This window comes from Triticum aestivum, chromosome 2A (genome assembly GCF_018294505.1).
Source record: "Triticum aestivum cultivar Chinese Spring chromosome 2A, IWGSC CS RefSeq v2.1, whole genome shotgun sequence".
Taxonomy (NCBI): Eukaryota; Viridiplantae; Streptophyta; class Magnoliopsida; order Poales; family Poaceae; genus Triticum; species Triticum aestivum.
In genome coordinates, this window is record NC_057797.1 from 6,669,709 (window position 1) to 6,675,699 (window position 5,991).

The window sequence follows — 5,991 nt, forward strand, 5'->3', positions numbered from 1 at the left end:
CTTTCTCTTATCTCATCGCTTTTGTTTTGTGTGATGATTGTTGTTGATTGATTGTATGATGAAATGAATACTAGGTGCCCAACTTCATTGGAGCCGTGATCCTGCTCGCCTATGTGGCCGTGTACATTGCCCACCGTGAGCCACCATCCATCTTCCATGATGACGTCCGCAACTTCAGGTTTGAGCTCCGCAAGATGTTCGAGTCCCCCGTCTAGTTGCTGACGGAGGACTTTGAAAAACTTATGAGCTTATGCTATGCCAGACATCATGAGACTTATAACACTCATTCAGACAGAGTTATGCTCCCTTGCGAGCTTATGTTAATTCAAATATTATCATGAAAATTATGTCAGACATTCAGCCACAGTGTGCTCCCATGTGAGCTTATATTTAATCCAGAATTCCAGATATCATCCAGCATAGAGTTGTGCTTGTGTTATTCTTTTATGGTCTGCGGTTGATTCTTTCTGTCACTTACAGCACAAAACAGAGTAAAAAGGCGCTTCCCATTGCATCCAGATCAGTACACAACAGTTAAACAAGAGTTTACACAATCTTTGTAACTAAAATTCTCGACGATACGAATGCGTACAAACCCCTACACTAAAGACTCCAAACGCTTGTACAATTTACCAAAGGTGCTGGCTAATTAGTTTGATACAACAGCTGTATCCTTTTCTCGGCACCAAAAATAATCGCAAGATCAAAATATTAACCATAAAGTTTGTATTGCTCGCCGCGAGCGAACTCGCTGCTGCTAACAGGAAGGCATATGCAGAGCACGGCTGGCTTGCCATTTTGTTCCAATGGTTAAGAGGGCGCTCCAGGACTGGCAGCAACTGAATTTGCAGCAGTTTACGCAAAAACAAAATTTCCGGTCCATCCACCGTGCATCATCACGAGCTTTGTGTTTGGCGGTGAACTTGGAGTATCCAGCCCATGTAACCGCTTGTTCCAGCCATCTGATCCTCGACAAGGTTGGACAGAAGCAAGAAGCCTTATCTGGGCTGCTAGCATTGCCGTACCACGAGGGGTAGATGGTAACACGAAGAATCCCTCTCCCTTAGGGCTCTTAGTACTGTCATGAAGTTTCTTGACTGACTGTTGTCACATTCTCTCAACTGAATCTGCAAGATACCCGATATCAGCAAGAAGCACAAATCAGAAGTGGTATTGTATTACATGTTAACAGTGAGCTTTTCATTAACTAAAATACTGGATTCTCATCCAAGAGCATACCAAAGTCAAGACTATACTATTTACCAAAGAGTAAACAAGGATATCTTTGATAAATCAGGGAAGTTTGCCAAGCTGACTCCAAGAATGTCGTTCATGAGCTCAGATCGAAGCATCCTACCTAACCATACTACAAAGGTGAAGCCATCGCCAAGAAGATATAATGGCAACCGCTTCAGGGCCCATCAATCCTATTTGGTTCCTGAAAATCATGACATTTATTTCAGTTAGAAAAAACAATGCATAGACTAGATTAAATGAAATGTTAACTTCGAATATACCATTAAAATCAACTCACATTCATTTAATGGTTACTATGCGTGTCGGCTCTACAAACTATAATAGAAACTTACTTTTAAAGCAGGAAACAGTAAATGGGTCGAGGTCCTACCGAACTAACTAAGCAGACTAGTCAGTTTAACTTCTTATACTGGTTCTGTCCATTTTGACTACAAATATGCCTAAATTGATGGAGAGGAAACTAATTGAAGGGGAAAACCTCATAGATATAAATTATTAAAGGCCAACTAATTGATCAGACTAACTGGTTCTTTCCATCACCAGAAAACGAAACAGAAGTTATTTTTATTCTTCCTACTTGACTTGCATAGTTTGAAAGTAACAAGTCTACAAGCGGCACTTAATCAGTTCCGTGCCAAGGAAATACTGCATACCATTGTCAATACTTCATCAAGCCTCTACAGAGATGGATAAATATAATTGAGCGGCCTTCTTTCAGGCAGTATCATCATACTGAAACCAGCAGCACAACGTTCATCAAGAGGGACATCAGCATAACCACCACGCAGAGCAAGGGAAGGCCAGGATGTATAATGGCACGTATCTTAATGATTCTGGATATATCAGTCTCCCTCCTATCTGATGTTGTACAACATATAGGTTCCAGTATTCCTTTAAACTTCTCACAAGCTTTAACTGTAATTGTTGTCGAACACTGTCCAGCTTATCAGACTGAGTTTTCAACAGCTGCAGGATAGTGATAATTAGTAAGCTATAAAGTGATCAGAGTCGTATATTGACATTTATGGAAGGGGAGAGCATCGATCTAGTATTAACCAATTCTAGCCAACACTGACACAATGGCACCAGTATCTGCTCGACGATACATTTCACCAAGATCTGTGACCACAGGCGCAGCTGCCGTATGCACCCTGATACGTCGTTCGCCAGAAGATGATGTATCTCAGATGGTGATTAAGGACGGAAGAATCACACTCGTAAATAATATTGCGCAAATAAAAGCCCAATGGCAGAAGGCAACATCCAACATCATATGCAGGAGGTGCTTTGCCAAGAAAAAAGAAGCGACTTAGATCTCTCCCAGTTCTTATTCTACTGACAAACCATATTCATGGATCTAGCTATCACCAAACTAAGAGCAAAGGAAACCTTGAGAAAGGTGCTCCTTTGACATTTTCTAAGTTATCGTTTGTAATGTACTAGTGTCAACTTTCTCACTGAAATGAAGAGATGGAGACCAGTGCATAAGCAACTTGACAGGAAAGGATACAGCAACGCCACTTGAAAGTATACAGTCCGCATGATCATTACGGTCTCCCTGTAGAGACAGTTGCATTGCAAAACCTTTATCAGAGTCAACAGCTGGAAGAGTTATAGGAGGAAGGTGTCCCCATGGGAGACAGTGGCATGGTCTGCATTGGCTGTTGAAACGCTGGCATACCAGAGTGCAGCAGCCATAGCGCTCCCCGTGGGAGAGCTGAAGGCGGAGGGCGAAAGCCGACGGCTTGCAGGCCCAGGGGAAGCAGCCGCCCGAAGGGCCGGTGCGCCCAGGCCCAGCTGCTGCGGCGGAGGGGCGACCAGGCCGGCCGCGCCACCGGGGCGCAACGGGCGATTACGCGGCGGTCAGCAGCGGAGCGGAGGCCCGGCGGCCTCACATTCTCCATGGACGGCACCTGCGGAATCCAAGAAAATAATCATCAGGTTATTAATCTAATATCAGCGCGCCGGGGGTTTCTCGATAGGATCCCACACCGCCGCCGCTGGATCCGGCGGGAGAAACCACTAGCACGTACAGAGATTGGAGCGGCGGCGGCGGCGGCGCTCCAGCCCGGGGGATGACGCGGCCAGGCTGCATTTGGAGACAATAGAGGAGATGGAGAAGAAGAAGAATAGTGCCTGCAACTACTGCGGGGTGGGTCCCGTCTGTCTGTCTGTCTCTCCCTTCTCTGCCCGGGCTCCCATACTCCCTCGGCTCGGCTATAATTTCAGGTGCTTCTTGCAGCCGTTGGATCTCAGATCTGATGGCTCCCGGGAGCTCCTGAACATTTTGCAACAATGTCATCCAAGAGTCTTACAATTGTGCGTAGGTACAACAGCTCCTCAGATACCGTGAGAAGGTTGTACTCCCTCCTTTCCGGCTTAGGCCACTTCCAATCCATTGGTGCTAAGGCCCCTCCCAATGCTCCACCTTGTACAGGTACCAAGCCTTCGACGTAGGCAAACAATCTGATGTGGCGAGTTATTTAAGAGGAGAAAGATGAGTGTCATGATCCCAGAAAGAAACAATGCTAAGCGCATGAACCTAGGCAAAACATTTAAAAGAAGAAAGCCCACCAATACATGAAGAGCTTTAGTTGCTAAATTATTAAATGAAGCAAGCTTAGCAATAATAAGCTAAGCACCTATGCATTGGGGAGTATAGTTGCTAAGCTATTTAATGTGCTTAACACCTCATCTAAGCACCCATGCATCGGAAGCAGCCTAAGATGAGGTGCTAAGCACATTAAATACTTTAGCAACTAAAGCCCTTAATGCATAGGTGCTTAACTTGTTGTTAGCTAAGCATCCTTCATTTAATGATTTAGCAACTAAAGTTTTTCATGCATTGGTGGGCTTCTTTCATTTAAGTGTTTTGCCTAGGTTCATGTGCTTGGCATTATTTCTTCCTGGGGTCACCACACTCATCTCTCTCCTCTTAATTACCTGTCACATCAGATTTTTTTCGTCTACATGGTAGCCTTAGCACCCGTACATCATAGGGCTCAAATCTGAAATCTCATCAACCAAGACATTTTCTGAGTGGAGGAATGTATCTCATACTTTACAAAACTACCTCAATTAAACTCATGCATTAATTTGGATTAATTGCAGTGCATGCATACTTTGGCTACTAGATAAGTAGGAACATTACATTCATTGGTGTGTTTCTTTTTAATTCTTGCATATAGAAATTTAATGCGCCTTGGAAACTAAAAAAGAGATGGAGATGAGCCCTTTAAATTGGGGAAAAAAAAGTTGAGATAAGCCTTATAAACCGAAAAGGATGAAGTATCATGATGTCACCTAAGACTCGGTATCACCTTAAACTTTCCCTTAATTTCAGCTCCAACTAAAAACAACGGTATTCAAAAAGTTTTATTCCAAAGTTTCGGGATTACAGCCAGCTCGCAAAATCTTAACAACACAAGGTGTAGCCAGTATGTCGTGCTAAAAAAGTGCAAGAAAACTAAAAAGAGTCTACGGACTCTTCTATTCTAGCGAGATGCTAGACGAATAAAGAGCACTTGCTGCTTGACCCGCAGCGCTTCCTGCCTCTCCTCCAAACCCTCTATGCGCTCTCTGGTAGCGCGAATGCGCCGCTTCTTTTTTTGGAGCGTCCATTGTTCTAACACTTCTCAACTGCTTGTTTAGCACTCTACGGTGCTCTTCAATCTCATTATCCAGTTGCTCCCTTTCGGTAGCAAGGTTGCTGCGTAGTGGATTGCGATTGGTAGGGTTTGTAGAAACAAGCCCTTCAAATAGAATTCGTTTATGCAAACGATGAATTATGAGTGGCAATTGGCTCGAGATGTTAAATTCATAGCAATTGAACCAAATATTCTTACAATGCAATTTCAATGTTTGGGTGGCCGGATAAGGGCAATGGAAGAGACTCCTTGGATTTTCGGGGATTATGTTGTTCTTCTCAAGGAGTATGACGGATTCTCTGAAATTGATACCTCTGGTATGGATAGCATCGATGTGTTCGTCAGATTTAAGGATGTGTTCAATGAGCAAAATTCCTATGCGTCCAATAGCATGGGAAGTGACCATGCACTACTAGAAAAACGGCTATAGCCAATATGAACACAAATGGCACACTATACATGTGATGCGTCATTACTAAATAGTAGTAATGACGCACCATGTGTAGGTGCGTCATTAGTAACCAAAACAGTAATGACGCACCAGGTGAAAAGTACGCCATTGCTAAGTTTGACCAAGGTTTGACCCAGTCATACACATATAATGCCGCACTTTGTATATATGCGCCATTACTAAGTTGACATAGTAATGATGCACCTTTACAAAGTGCGCCATAACTATGTGTATGACTGGGTCAAACCTTGGTCAAACTTAGTAATGGCGCACTTTGCATAGATGCGCCATTACGCCATTACTATGTCAAACTTAGTAATGGCGCACCTATACAAAGTGCGGCATTACTAACTTTGATCAAGGTTTGACCAAGTCATACACATAGTAATGGCGCACTTTGTGAAGGTGCGTCATTACTAAATGCACACACCCCCCCTCCCCCTCCGCTGACCGCCTTTTCAGTTTTTTTTTTAAAAAGAAAATGGTGTAAATGTCAAAAAAATAAAAGAAAATAAGTTTCCCATGTGATATGTGGTCTAGTTGTTGGGAAAATTTACAAATATGAATTTCGACTTTATTTACAAAATCCCTGTGGAATTTAGTAAAATGGGCACAACTTTTGCATACGAACTCAGA

General features: G+C 43.3%; 1 pseudogene; it reads right to left on the bottom strand.

The window, feature by feature from the left end:
* Positions 1-503: 503 nt before the first annotated feature.
* Positions 504-3,656, bottom strand: LOC123191279 (protein transport protein Sec24-like At3g07100; annotated as a pseudogene).
* Between the last annotated feature and the right edge of the window lie 2,335 nt (positions 3,657-5,991).